Source organism: Rutidosis leptorrhynchoides, chromosome 4, assembly GCF_046630445.1.
Source record: "Rutidosis leptorrhynchoides isolate AG116_Rl617_1_P2 chromosome 4, CSIRO_AGI_Rlap_v1, whole genome shotgun sequence".
NCBI lineage: Eukaryota > Viridiplantae > Streptophyta > Magnoliopsida > Asterales > Asteraceae > Rutidosis > Rutidosis leptorrhynchoides.
In genome coordinates this window covers 429,547,013-429,563,506 of record NC_092336.1, presented here as the reverse complement: position 1 = coordinate 429,563,506, position 16,494 = coordinate 429,547,013, and positions in this window count along the sequence as shown.

The following is a 16,494-nucleotide window of genomic DNA, read 5'->3' as shown; positions in this document are numbered from 1 at the left end:
ACAAAGATACAACGATGAAACAGACGGACTCAAAAGTAGAAAACGTGTCCCAACCTGCTATCACTAGCAAGCCACACCAAATCACTTACAATAACACAAACTCAAACCAAAAGCAAACATACACTAAAACAGATATACAAATCCTAAACAATGCAAAAGAAGAATCAAAAACTAGCACGAAACAGACAAAACTAAAGGAAGAACAAAGCTACAGAACCAGATTAGTTCCCCTTGCTGTCACTCGTGTTTCTCCTAGACCCTTGTCCACCTTGACCACCTCCGACCCTTTTCCAATTCTAATCTTAACCTCCTCGACAAATACCTTGTCCTTAATGATTACACAGAACATGGATTGATGGACAATGAGCTGGGATCGATTATTTTAGCTAAAAGTTACCTGGTGGTCGGTCCTTTATGATCATTACCACGAGGGCAAAAAATCTCAACAAGGTCATCCTGTTGTTTCTTCTTATGAACTCTCTTCGACGGCCTTGAAATACACTCAAATTCACATCAACATTCAGTATTCGAGACAGTAATAGCAGTCACATTCACATCAGCATTCAGTATTCGAGATAGTAGCAAGTTCGCAACCTTCACGACAGTATCGGAATTCACAAAACCAACTTGAAAACCGGTTTAAAACCATCAACAACTTCATCCCTAACAACGTTCCGATTAACGACATCATCTTTCTTCATACCCTTATCCTTCTTTGTCTGTATAACCCAGATATCATCAAACGTGGACTTAACATCAACAAGATTCTCTGCTTCGTTATGATCAACATCCTTCAATGAATTAAATTTTTGAACTGAATTTTTCCCAGAAACAGAAGCAGTAGTCGTAACCCTTGACCCTAGCACAAACCCTTTTCTAATCCCATTAATAACCGGCCGAAGTTATCACCGACTGAAACGACCCAACCCGTATTAAAACCGGCCCATAAAAATTTTTCCTTTTAATACGCGTTAAATAATACTTTAGGTCCCAATTGTGTTTCCATAAACATCTTTAATACAATAGAAGGTTTAATAAACCTTAAAACATTTAATACATTGATTAATTGTCCAAACGGACATACACGACCCGACTAGTTTAGTTTCCAACCAAAACCGAGCATGGTGATTTGGGACTACGCTAACCAAATCATAATCAAGTACAAAAGCAAGATCTTCTAAGCAACCTAGCCAAGATCTCTAATCCCCAAGCTTACCCGAGCCGCCAAGCATGCGAACCTATAAAAATATCAACAACGAGAGGGTAAGCTAACGCTTAGTGAGTGAGAATATACTACATACATATATATGCATAAAATGGACACGCCACACAAACCAAATACCGCATACCGGAGCATCCAAGAATAAAGGCAAGCTAGTCTAAGCATATCGTAAGATCACTAAGCAACGAGCTAAAGATACATCATCAAAATATAAGTTCACCAACAACGATGTGAACAAAGCCAATAAGCTACACCCGGAGGGTTAGCTACATCACGACAATACAACATTATATGTATACAATATATATATATATATATATATATATATATATATATATATATATATATATATATATATATATATATATATATCGAATAACATAATTTGCTTACGCTTACAACACAATAACCATGGTTAACCAAATCTTCGCAAGGGAATGACTTCGCGAAACAAGTCATCGATGTTTATAACAACCATTAGTGCACTTAACACTTCGTACACTAACCCCACGGGTGGCATCTTAACACTTCGATACTTCACCCCGAGTGGTGTCTTAACACTTCGACACTTCACTCTTCATTTTACTTGAGGTGGAATCTTAACACGTCGATACTTCACCTCGAGTGGCGCCTTAACACATCGGCACTTCACCCTTCAACTTACTTGAAGTGGCATCTTAGCACATCGATACTTCACTCCGAGTGGTGTCTTAACACATCGACATTTCACCCCGAGTGGCTTCTTAACACATCGACACTTCACCCCGGGTGGCGTCTTAACACATCGACACTTCACCCGTCATACTACTTTGAGTGGTGTCTTAGCACATCGACACTTCACTCGTCACGTGAACGTGGTGTCTTAGCACATCGACACTTCACATTTCACGCTACACAAATAAATACATTATATATCTACGCATATAAGTATTCCACTCACTATATTAACCCTTCGTCATTGGGGTTATATAAGTCCACTTCACACGCCCATGTGATAACGTACACACAAAGTGTGCACCTCGCCAAAGTGGTCAACCAAAACGCACAACCGTGCCAATTGGACATATACACAAGTCCAACAATTCCACCTATACGAGAAGCGAGCTCTATAAGCGAGAACCCCTTCACCCGACCCGCACCCATCCTACACATACATATGCATATAGGATATTAACACTCACCTTGTCGCCTTGAAGAAATGCTTCCAAGTAATCCGCAACTCGTCAATGGAAAGTACCTAATCCATTATCACAAATTCAACAACACACTTAGATTGGATTTACAAACCAACCCAATTTGACACTTAGTGCAAATTCGACCCAAATGCACCTCCAAGTACAAACCGCGCCCAAACTAACCAACAATCACTAACACAAGTGATAATGGTCCTAATATGCCAATTAAACCCGAACACAAGTGTTAAACACGTGTCTCACCCATTTTGACACCAAAACCCTAATTTTGACCCATTAAGTCAAAATCTCACCATTTACAAGTCTTGACACCAAAACACATTTAACTCGGGTTTATACTTCAACTTAATCCATTTTAAGTTTATAAACCTTATTAAATCAACAATCGGGTCAAAATCATCATCAAACCCTAATTTTGGCTCTAGTCAAAATTAGTCAACCCCATGAACCCTAATTGCTTCCAACATCTCAATAATCACTAAATGCTAGTGATTTCACCCAAATTGCAAGTCTCACAAGCATGAACTTGTACACCAAGCCCAAAACCCGCCAATAACAACAATAAACCCGAATATTGGCGTTAATCTCCAATTAACAACTAAATGGGTTCTATCTATGAATCATACAATCAAAAGCCCCAAAATTGAATGAAGAACACAAAAACGAATTTCGGAGTTAGAGCTTACCACTAGTATCACCGTGTAGCTAAGAACGAGGAGAACAAACTTGTCAACTACGCCAAAGATCAACTCCCGATCCTTCCTTTCCAAAAATCCTTTTGAATCCAATTGGGTGTTTGAGTTTGAGAGGAAAAATGAAAAGAAAAGGGAAATTAAAATGAGAAATGAAATGAATGGATGAGGTTAAATCCTCAAATCTGGCTCAAATGCGAAAAGACCAAATTGCCCTTGAACTTCATTTAATATTACAAGAATCTGGTGCCAGTTCGTGCAGTTTGCCGCGCCGCGGCCTTAAATGTCGCACCGCGACATTTGACTAAGTCTGGGATCATTTTAAACCTAACTTCTGATCTTTGTTTCAGTAGAATGCTGCGCCGCGGCCTCGTTTGTCGCGCCGCGACCCAAAGCTTGACCTGAGCCCTTCTCCCGCGTACAAGACTTTAACACCCGAACACGTCTCAAATCCTTCAAGCTCTAGTCATACCCACACAATACACCTATATATCATGTACGGAGAAAAACGGGGTGTTACAACTCTCCCCCACTTAAATCCGATCACGTCCTCGTGATCCTAGTCACGAACCCAAACGGACCACACTTCACGGTCCTCAATCATAAGTCTCAACCGACTTTCCTAAGCAATTCTTCCTAATGAATTGCCTTCGACAACTAAAGCGTCACCCGCGATTTATCAATTCCACAATCCGAGCACTAAAACTTGCTCAATCCCTCACATCGGGAAATTCAACCAATCTCGTACCGAGATATCAATTCCTTAGCATATCCTTACCGAGTACGACGCTAAAAACAACCAAGTCTCAACCTAAGGTCAACAATCCGAAACGATGAAGACCGAACCAAACGAATCCTTACGGATAACACCAATCACTAAACATCCCTTGTAGTGCACAATACGACCAATACGCAACTACCGTAACATCATAATCTAACGGCTAAAACCGATAGCGCCCAAAACGACTATGGAAACGCGAATCTCAAGGTGTACAAAATCGACTATTGTCACACCCGTAACAACACGTGAGCGAAACACGGCTATCGCATCACTAATCATAAAACATGGTCCTCACGACCCCACCATCAGCGTATAAAACAACCGATAGTTCCCACAACATGGTCCTTACGACCCCACCATTGGTGTATCAAACAACCAATAGATCAAACATCATGGTCCTTACGACCCCACCATCGGTGTATAAAACAACCGACATATCACACAACCCGAAGGCTGGACGAAAACACACGCGATCCACTACCATGATGAAGTCAGCGGACCCTGAAGGTCATGCTTCACCAATCTCGACACCGAATGAAGTCAGCGGACCCCGAAAGTCATGCTTCACCGATATAACACTACGCCCATGATGAAGTCAGTGGACCCCGAAGGTCATGCTCCACCAATCGTATACTCCCATGATGAAGTCAGCGGACCCTAAAGGTCATGCTTCATCAATCACCAATACCATGATGAAGTCAGCGGACTCCGAAAGTCATGCTTCATCAATCAACGCCCTTTTGGCCTCGAACGACGAGTAGCGTAACATCGCGCTCTGCTACGCCATAGTGAATCCTAACGGATACCACTAACCATTCACACACTCGAGCAAGAACCATCTATATCAAACATAGGCACAAAACAATAATTCTCTAGAAGAGAATCCGACACACACCTCCCTTAACCGAAGGATTTCACCTTGCTCACCAAACACATCCATTATGTCTCTACGAGATTTACCACATTACCACCTCGGTGATAATTCAAATCCAAACCATAAGTACAATTTATCTGAAATTGTAATCTACCACAAATTGACCAAAACCAGGTCTCGACAACATTTTACGGATCTACCAAAAGCATCATCCGAAATCTCACACTAAAACTCCCTCGTGCGGGAGTGTAACTCCCCCACTTGGATCTACGTCCCATATTCACGGCTCGTACAACCGTACAATGCTACCAAAGGTAGACTTTACAAACCATTGGGCTCACACGACCCATCACCATATCTTTCTCCAGCCTTGAGCACACGAAGGATTTCAATCAATCCTTAAACACTTCGAACAAAAGTGTACCACGATTACACAAATCACACCCTCGCAATCATCCAATTGCTCTAGTTTGTCAATTTCCACCTAGTTACTCATGTACCTAAGGGTTTCACTCCAGTACCCTAAGTACAATGTAACCACAACACAATCGGAGTCGAACACCACGCTAGTAGGTATAAAAGAGGCACCTAATGTCGCGTTACGTAGACTCCTTTACCAACATGCATCGAGATCAACACTCGATTTCTCGGGTTTCATCCCACACGTCGAACCTCATGGTTCATCAACTGCAACCTAAAAGCGAGCACGCGCTTAACGACCGAACACCAAAACCCATTTCCATGGTTTGGTAGAAACATTTCCCAAATACTAAGGAATGCTTGGTTGCACCAAGTCTTACGCCCTTCGCCCGACAATCAAATGTCACCATAGGGTACTTCCATTAGGAACGTCACCCATAACAATAACATGCACAACACAATGCATTTAACAAACTCAAATTCAACGGCACTTAATAAATAATCAAAGGACATATTTATTAAAACGAAACGTACCTTAACGTCTCCTTACCGCACCCGTCCCCGCTAACTTGGGACATTCCGACTTACGATGTCCTTCTACTTTGCAATTGAAACACACCATACCATCACCCTTTGGTACCGAACATTCCCAAGACTTGTGACCCCTCATGCCACAATTGTAACATCTAGGTGCACTAGAATCCGGTATACCCGTCCGCGTACCACCCGTGCTCACACTCGGACCCTTAGTCCTCTTACTCGGACCACCATACGAAACAACCCTTCTCTCACTTGAAGGTTCACCAATCTTTGATCGCGTATACGACTCGAAACCTCTAGCCACGGTGAATAATTCCGCAAACGATTTCGCGTGACCCCGGCTAATCTTATTCTTCAAGTCATCATTCAAGGTTCGATAGAAATCTTGCATCAACAAATTATCATTCCCCAAATACTCCGGGCAAAAACGAGCCTTCGCCATAAAGGTCATCTTGAGAGTATTCAAATCCATAGAACCCTGTTGCAAATTTCGCAACTCATTACGCATTTCCGACAAATCGGCTGAAGTCCGGAACTCCTCGAAGAATTCCTTCTTAAATCCGTCCCACGATAACGCCATAAACGGTTCACCACCGACAAGATCAATCTTACCATCCAACCAATCCTTTGCCCTACCTCGCAACAAACTAGTAGCGAGTCTCGTCTTCTTCTCAGGAGGGCATTCAATAGTACGAAAACACCCTTCGACATCCGAGATCCAAGTTGTGCTTACCAAAGAATCCGGTTTCCCGTCATACATCAGGGCTTTAGTCCTCATGAAGCTCTTAAGACAACGCTCCATTTCACTACTACCCCGAAATTCGGAATACTTCCTATCCATTTCTTCTCGAAACACACTCATTTGCTCCGCAACGGCTGCCGCAACTCTAGCGTTAAACTCAGCGTCGTTCGTCTCGATCCCATTTCCCGTCGCCATTCTAAGGAATGCAAAGCGATTAGACCATGAACGTATAAAAGCACATGCACAACACCGCCCCATCTTGCTAAACATTCGTAGTACATCACTTGTTAGACACGATTTGCACCCGTAATAAGGTTTGCAAGTCCTTATTACGCCCACACGTCGTCTCAACTCGTTAGTACAACGACCACCTCGCTCGATAATATAACCAACACAACGACAATTCCACGCGATATAAACACACGCAAGGGAATAGCATCACAACACAAGCCAAAAATCCTAGTTAGTCCACCTACAAACAAGGCACTAACTATAACCTGTTCTGACCCGTAATCCTACAAGTCCCGCAACAAATAAGCACACACAAAAGTCTAAGTATAGGCACCTATCTCAAGTCACCTAAATCGATTAGACCATGCTCTGATACCACTTGAAACGACCCAACCCGTATTAAAACCGGCCCATAAAATTTTTTCCTTTTAATACGCGTTAAATAATACTTTAGGTCCCAATTGTGTTTCCATAAACATCTTTAATACAATAGAAGGTTTAATAAACCTTAAAACATTTAATACATTGATTAATTGTCCAAACGGACATACACGACCCGACTAGTTTAGTTTCCAACCAAAATCGAGCATGGTGATTTGGGACTACGCTACCCAAATCCTAATCAAGTACAAAAGCAAGATATTCTAAGCAACCTAGCCAAGATCTCTAATCCCCAAGCTTACCCGAGCCGCCAAGCATGCGAACCTATAAAAATATCAACAACGAGAGGGTAAGCTAACGCTTAGTGAGTGAGAATATACTACATACATATATACGCATAAAAGGGACACGCCACACAAACCAAATACCGCATACCGGAGCATCCAAGCATAAAGGCAAGCTAGTCTAAGCATACCGTAAGATCACTAAGCAACGAGCTAAAGATACATCATCAAAATATAAGTTCACCAACAACGATGTGAGCAAAGCCAATAAGCTACACCCGGAGGGTTAGCTACATCACGACAATACAACATTATATGTATACAATACAATATATATATATATATATATATATATATATATATATATATATATATATATATATATATATATATATATATATATATATATATATATATATATCGAATAACATAATTTGCTTACGCTTACAACACAATAACCATGGTTAACCAAATCTTCGCAAGGGAATGACTTCGCGAAACAAGTCATCGATGTTCATAACAACCATTAGTGCACTTAACACTTCGTACACTAACCCCACGGGTGGCATCTTAACACTTCGATACTTCACCCCGAGTGGTGTCTTAACACTTCGACACTTCACTCTTCATTTTACTTGAGGTGGCATCTTAACACGTCGATACTTCACCTCGAGTGGCGCCTTAACACATCGGCACTTCACCCTTCAACTTACCTGGAGTGGCATCTTAGCACATCGATACTTCACTCCGAGTGGTGTCTTAACACATCGACACTTCACCCCGGGTGGCGTCTTAACACATCAACACTTCACCCCGGGTGGCGTCTTAACACATCGACACTTCACCCGTCATACTACTTTGAGTGGTGTCTTAGCACATCGACACTTCACTCGTCACGTGAACGTGGTGTCTTAGCACATCGACACTTCACATTTCACGCTACACAAATAAATACATTATATATCTACGCATATAAGTATTCCACTCACTATATTAACCCTTCGTCATTGGGGTTATATAAGTCCACTTCACACGCCCATGTGATAACGTACACACAAAGTGTGCACCTCGCCAAAGTGGTCAACCAAAACGCACAACCATGCCAATTGGACCTATACACAAGTCCAACAATTTCACCTATACGAGAAGCGAGCTCTATAAGCGAGAACCCCTTCACCCGACCCGCACCCATCCTACACATACATATGCATATAGGATATTAACACTCACCTTGTCGCCTTGAAGAAATGCTTCCAAGTAATCCGCAACTCGTCAATGGAAAGTACCTAATCCATTATCACAAATTCAACAACACACTTAGATTGGATTTACAAACCAACCCAATTTGACACTTAGTGCAAATTCGACCCAAATGCACCTCCAAGTACAAACCGCGCCCAAACTAACCAATAATCACTAACACAAGTGATAATGGTCCTAATATGCTAATTAAACCCGAACACAAGTGTTAAACACGTGTCTCACCCATTTTGACACCAAAACCCTAATTTTGACCAATTAAGTCAAAATCTCACAATTTACAAGTCTTGACACCAAAACACATTTAACTCGGGTTTATACTTCCACTTAATCCATTTTAAGTTTATAAACCTTATTAAATCAACAATCGGGTCAAAATCATCATCAAACCCTAATTTTGGCTCTAGTCAAAATTAGTCAACCCCATGAACCCTAATTGCTTCCAACATCTCAATAATCACTAAATGCTAGTGATTTCACCCAAATTGCAAGTCTCACAAGCATGAACTTGTACACCAAGCCCAAAACCCGCCAATAACAACAATAAACCCGAATATTGGTGTTAATCTCCAATTAACAACTAAATGGGTTTTATCTATGAATCATACAATCAAAAGCCCCAAAATTGAATGAAGAACACAAAAACGAATTTCGGAGTTAGAGCTTACCACTAGTATCACTGTGTAGATAAGAACGAGGAGAACAAACTTGTCAACTACGCCAAAGATCAACTCCCGATCCTTCCTTTTCAAAAATCCTTTTGAATCCAATTGGGTGTTTGAGTTTGAGAGGAAAAATGAAAAGAAAAGGGAAATTAAAATGAGAAATGAAATGAATGGATGAGGTTAAATCCTCAAATCTTGCTCAAATACAAAAAGACCAAATTGCCCTTGAACTTCATTTAATATTACAAGAATCTGGTGCCAGTTCGTGCAGTTTGCCGCGCCGCAATATTTGACTAAGTCTGGGATCATTTGAAACCTAACTTCTGATCTTTGTTTCAGTAGAATGCTGCGCCACGGCCTCGTTTGTCGTGCCGCGACCCAAAGCTCGACCTGAACCCTTCTCCCGCGTACAAGACTTTAACACCCGAACACGTCTCAAATCCTTCAAGCTCTAGTCGTACCCACACAATACACCTATATATCATGTACGGAGAAAAACGGGGTGTTACACCAACCTTCGGCCCACATCCTGGTACAGACCCAATTGAACAAGTAGTAGAAGCAGCAGAAAAGTTACCCTTGTCTGAAGTTGGCCAAAACACACGAGCATCAGAATCTGACCTGCTTACAGGAAAATCAACCCCATCAAATGACCCAAACCGAATTTTGGCCACAAACTTTATACGTATCATAATGTTTTGAATAAGCAACGGACAGAGTACGAACAGGTGTAACGAGCTCCTTCTCCATGATCACAGCTCCACCGTCACCAACGGGTACATCCAATACCTCCAAAATAGACCGACTAACAGTCAAAATCCACTCATCAGATGGCCAAGCTAAATTACAATCCCTATTTAATTAGCAATATCAGTAACTTCATTAACCCGCACTTGTGCCTCAACACTACCATCTTTCGCCTCCAAAATGACATCAACAAGTTCATGAATGTGCTTGACCTTAGAGGATTCAATAAAAACACAAAAAGAGCCAACTTCACCCAAACCATCCGAATAACTTGCAACCAACACAACCTCCCCAAACAAAGTTGCAATCATTGTAACAGTAGAGGACGAGGCGTACGTGAATGGGACCCACCCCTAATCTTCATCAAACATACCTAAAGAACACTTCCTTTTTATTTGCAAGACCGTGCATAGCAGCAAACACAATATACTCATTTGATTACCCCAAAATACGATAAACATCATCACAATTTAAACAAACAAAAACAACACCAAAAAGACCAAATGAGCAGTAGTTAGAGACTGTAACCTTACAGCTGCTAAGAAAACGATTGAGCTTATCGGCATCCAAAGGAACCAAATCTACATAAATCACAAATCTATCAAGAGCGTCCACAACCAAATTATTCGGTGAAAGATTAGCCTTAAGAATGACTCTATGTCCAGAAGAAGCAACACCAACTTTACGCTTTGGCCAGCCAACATAAATTGGTTGACCAAATAAGTTCGACCCATTCAAATTGGTAACAGCCGAAAGGGAACCAGTTTCATTCGAGTAAGACACAAAGGCGTACCTCCTATCTGACACTCCTATCCAACCAGAATTTAACCTCAACGATCTCACCTTCCTTAGACTACATGTTACGGGTAATAACTGTAGTGACCCGAACTTTTCCATGTTTATATATATATATTAAATGAAATTGTTATTTACATGATTAAGTGTTTCCAACATGTTAAGCAATCAAACTTGTTAAGACTTGATTAATTGAAATATGTTTCATATAGACAATTGACCACCCAAGTTGACCGGTGATTCACGAACGTTAAAACTTGTAAAAACTATATGATGACATATATATGGATATATATATAGTTAACATGATACTATGATAAGTAAACATATCATTAAGTATATTAACAATGAACTACATATGTAAAAACAAGACTACTAACTTAATGATTTTTAAACGAGACATATATGTAACGATTATCGTTGTAAAGACATTTAATGTATATATATCATATTAAGAGATATTCATACATGATAATATCATGATAATATAATAATTTAAAATCTCATTTGATATTATAAACATTGGGTTAACAAAATTTAACAAAATCGTTAACCTAAAGGTTTCAAAACAACACTTACATGTAACGACTAACGATGACTTAACGACTCAGTTAAAATGTATATACATGTAGTGTTTTAATATGTATTTATACACTTTTGAAAGACTTCAATACACTTATCAAAATACTTCTACTTAACAAAAATGCTTACAATTACATCCTCGTTCAGTTTCATCAACAATTCTACTCGTATGCACCCGTATTCGTACTCGTACAATACACAGCTTTTAGATGTATGTACTATTGGTATATACACTCCAATGATCAGCTCTTAGCAGCCCATGTGAGTCACCTAACACATGTGGGAACCATCATTTGGCAACTAGCATGAAATATCTCATAAAATTACAAAAATATGAGTAATCATTCATGACTTATTTACATGAAAACAAAATTACATATCCTTTATATCTAATCCATACACCAACGACCAAAAACACCTACAAACACTTTCATTCTTCAATTTTCTTCATCTAATTGATCTCTCTCAAGTTCTATCTTCAAGTTCTAAGTGTTCTTCATATATTCTACAAGTTCTAGTTACATAAAATCAAGAATACTTTCAAGTTTGCTAGCTCACTTCCAATCTTGTAAGGTGATCATCCAACCTCAAAAAATCTTTGTTTCTTACAGTAGGTTATCATTCTAATACAAGGTAATAATCATATTCAAACTTTGGTTCAATTTCTATAACTATAACAATCTTATTTCAAGTGATGATCTTACTTGAACTTGTTTTCGTGTCATGATTCTGCTTCAAGAACTTCGAGCCATCCAAGGATCCGTTGAAGCTAGATCCATTTTTCTATTTTCCAGTAGGTTTATCCAAGGAACTTAAGGTAGTAATGATGTTCATAACATCATTCGATTCATACATATAAAGCTATCTTATTCGAAGATTTAAACTTGTAATCACTAGAACATAGTTTAGTTAATTCTAAACTTGTTCGCAAACAAAAGTTAATCCTTCTAACTTGACTTTTAAAATCAACTAAACACATGTTCTATATCTATATTATATGCTAACTTAATGATTTAAAACCCGGAGACACGAAAAACACCGTAAAACCGGATTTACGCCGTCGTAGTAACACCGCGGGCTGTTTTGGGTTAGTTAATTAAAAACTATGATAAACTTTGATTTAAAAGTTGTTATTCTGAGAAAATTATTTTTATTATGAACATGAAACTATATCCAAAAATTATGGTTAAACTCAAAGTGGAAGTATGTTTTCTAAAATGGTCATCTAGACGTCGTTCTTTCGACTGAAATGACTACCTTTACAAAAATGACTTGTAATTTATTTTTCCGACTATAAACCTATACTTTTTCTGTTTAGATTCATAAAATAGAGTTCAATATGAAACCATAGCAATTTGATTCACTCAAAACGGATTTAAAATGAAGAAGTTATGGGTAAAACAAGATTGGATAATTTTTCTCATTTTAGCTACGTGAAAATTGGTAACAAATCTATTCCAACCATAACTTAATCAACTTGTATTGTATATTATGTAATCTTGAGATACCATAGACACGTATAAAATGTTTCGACCTATCATGTTGACACATCTATATATATTTCGGAACAACCATAGACACTCTATATGTGAATGTTGGAGTTAGCTATACAGGGTTGAGGTTGATTCCAAAATATATATAGTTTGAGTTGTGATCAATACTGAGATACGTATACACTGGGTCGTGGATTGATTCAAGATAATATTTATCGATTTATTTCTGTACATCTAACTGTGGACAACTAGTTGTAGGTTACTAACGAGGACAGCTGACTTAATAAACTTAAAACATCAAAATATATTAAAAGTGTTGTAAATATATTTTGAACATACTTTGATATATATGTATATATTGTTATAGGTTCGTGAATCAACCAGTGGCCAAGTCTTACTTCCCGACGAAGTAAAAATCTGTGAAAGTGAGTTATAGTCCCACTTTTAAAATCTAATATTTTTGGGATGAGAATACATGCAGGTTTTATAAATGATTTACAAAATAGACACAAGTACGTGAAACTACATTCTATGGTTGAATTATCGAAATCGAATATGCCCCTTTTTATTAAGTCTGGTAATCTAAGAATTAGGGAACAGACACCCTAATTGACGCGAATCCTAAAGATAGATCTATTGGGCCTAACAAACCCCATCCAAAGTACCGGATGCTTTAGTACTTCGAAATTTATATCATATCCGAAGGGTGTCCCGGAATGATGGGGATATTCTTATATATGCATCTTGTTAATGTCGGTAACCAGGTGTTCACCATATGAATGATTTTTATCTCTATGTATGGGATGTGTATTGAAATATGAAATCTTGTGGTCTATTGTTACGATTTGATATATATAGGATAAACCTATAACTCACCAACATTTTTGTTGACGTTTTAAGCATGTTTATTCTCAGGTGATTATTAAGAGCTTCCGCTGTCGCATACTTAAATAAGGACGAGATTTGGAGTCCATGCTTGTATGATATTGTGTAAAAACTGCATTCAAGAAACTTATTTTGTTGTAACATATTTGTATTGTAAACCATTATGTAATGGTCGTGTGTAAACAGGATATTTTAGATTATCATTATTTGATAATCTACGTAAAGCTTTTTAAACCTTTATTGATGAAATAAAGGTTATGGTTTGATTTAAAATGAATGCAGTCTTTGAAAAACGTCTCATATAGAGGTCAAAACCTCGCAACGAAATCAATTAATATGGAACGTTTTTAATCAATAAGAACGGGACATTTCAATAACGAGCCTCAATTGTTGTTCGACAACAGCCACAACGGGCTTTATGGGGCCGTTGTGGTGGAAATTATTGTGATGTTGTAGGGGCACACCACGAAAGCCACAACGAAGAAGCAACCGATCACCTTTTTTTCTTGTTTTTAAATACAATATTATTTTACTCAACTACCAATTATATTTTAACACATCACTCACAACACTTCACAACATCACAACACAACATTCACCACAACACTCCCTCCATGCCACAACAATGCCAACACAACATTCACCACAACACTCCCTCCATGCCACAACAATGCCACGTTAGCAAAAATTTCCCCCACAACGCCACAACAATTACACTTACCTTTAACATATGGTCTTACCGAAAGTTGAAACAAGCATATTTCGAGTACACTTCTCTAATCAACCCACAAAAATCGTGCAACCATGGATTGTATTGTCGGAACTAAGCCTAGGTGATTGAACCAAACAAGGTTTCTGGGAGGGCTCACCGAAAATAGGGTGTGAAGGTTGAGACCGACAACGTCCATAATTAACAGTTTCCTTCTCGATCGCCGACCTAGAACAACCAGGGAGTGGACATGTGGGAACAAGTTATATATGTTGATTGAAATTGCCCAAAATGGGTTGTGGTAACGAGTAATAAGATGCCGGCTATGGAGGATTGTCATTTGGAAAAGCGGGATTTTGAAGAAAAAAAAGATACGTTATTGGTGGAATTGGGAAAAAGGTGAGGTTGAGTGGTTTTTTTGGAGAGAGCATGGCTGTGTGCATACGACCACCAATTGATAATACATTAGCTCATTGATAATGGCTCATGGGCACTTAAGGAAGCGATGGGTAATAAATTTCAAGACTAACTAAAACCGCTTTGACAAGAGTTAGATGACCACCAATAGATAATAAATTAGCTTTCCACCCCGACAATCTTTGTTTGAAACGACCGACTAACGGGTTCCAATTAGCAATACGATTCATGTTTACACCCATCGAAAGATCCAAGTAAATAAAAGGAAATTCACCTTTCGCGCAACCTGATTGATGCGCAATCATATCCAAATCAGAATCAGAATTGTCGATGCCATACACTTGAGACTTATATATGTTTATCTCCAATCCAGAATACCGGTGAAATGTATCAAGGATTTGTAGAATATTGGAATGGTTCACAAACCCCCACTTGGATATAAAAATTGCATCATCTTCATAGAATAAATGAGAAACATTTACATGTGGGATCCCAACCGTGGCTCCGCGAATATTTCCTGATTACACACTTTCATTAATTAAGATGTGTAAACCTTCCATAATAATTAAAAAGAGAAAAGGACTCAATGGGTCTAGGGGTGTTCATCAGTTCTGTTTCCGATTTGTTCGGTTTATTCGGTTCGGTGTATTCGGTTTTGAATTTTTTTTGGGCAAAACCGAAAACCGAATCAAAAACCGAATTTAAAGTTAAAACCGAACCGAACCGAAAACCGAATTCAAATTCGGATTCGGTTCGGTTTTTGGTTAAAACCGAATATTATGAAAAAACTAAGAACGATGGTAATTTAATTGTGGTGTTACTGATGTCTTAGTTTTTTATAACCTAAAACAATGACGTACTATTAAATTATCAGGAATTCGATGATTTATTAATATTTACAACTTAATTATGACGCTCACTGCTTCTGTTATTAAGAAAAAGAACATGATAATTTGAGTAACATAATTGTAATGTGAGCTACCAAAATCGTCATATGGTGAGAACATATTTTATTGATTGAATCTCAAATTATAATGACATAAAAACATAAATATACAAATTAAATATATAATTATTTTGAAATCGGTTTTCGGTTAAACCGATTTCAGAATTTCCAAAATCGAAAATCGAATTCAAATTCGATTTCGGTTTGAATGGATCAGAAAACCGTTTTCAAATTCAGTTCGGATTTTTCCGGTTTGGTTTCGGTTTGGTTTTCGAGTAAAACGGTTTCAAACCAAATACTTACCCCCTAAATGGGTCTCCTTGTCTAAGCCCTAATCGCAACTCAAAATCCGTCCTTAGACTTCCGTTAACAAGAATAGAAATATGGCTCGATTGTAAACACATGTTGATCCAAGACCTCTAACGTGCACCCAATCCCATAGCTGCAAGCATTTGCTCCAAAAACATTCAATTGTTCGTGTCATAAGCTTTCTCGAAATCCATTTTAAAAATCAATAATTTATGTTTCTTCCTTTTATACCACTCCATTATTTCGTTGAGAATCAATGACCCATCAAAATCTGTCTGCATGAAATAAATGTTGACCGATCCTTGCAAATAATTTAATCTATCACT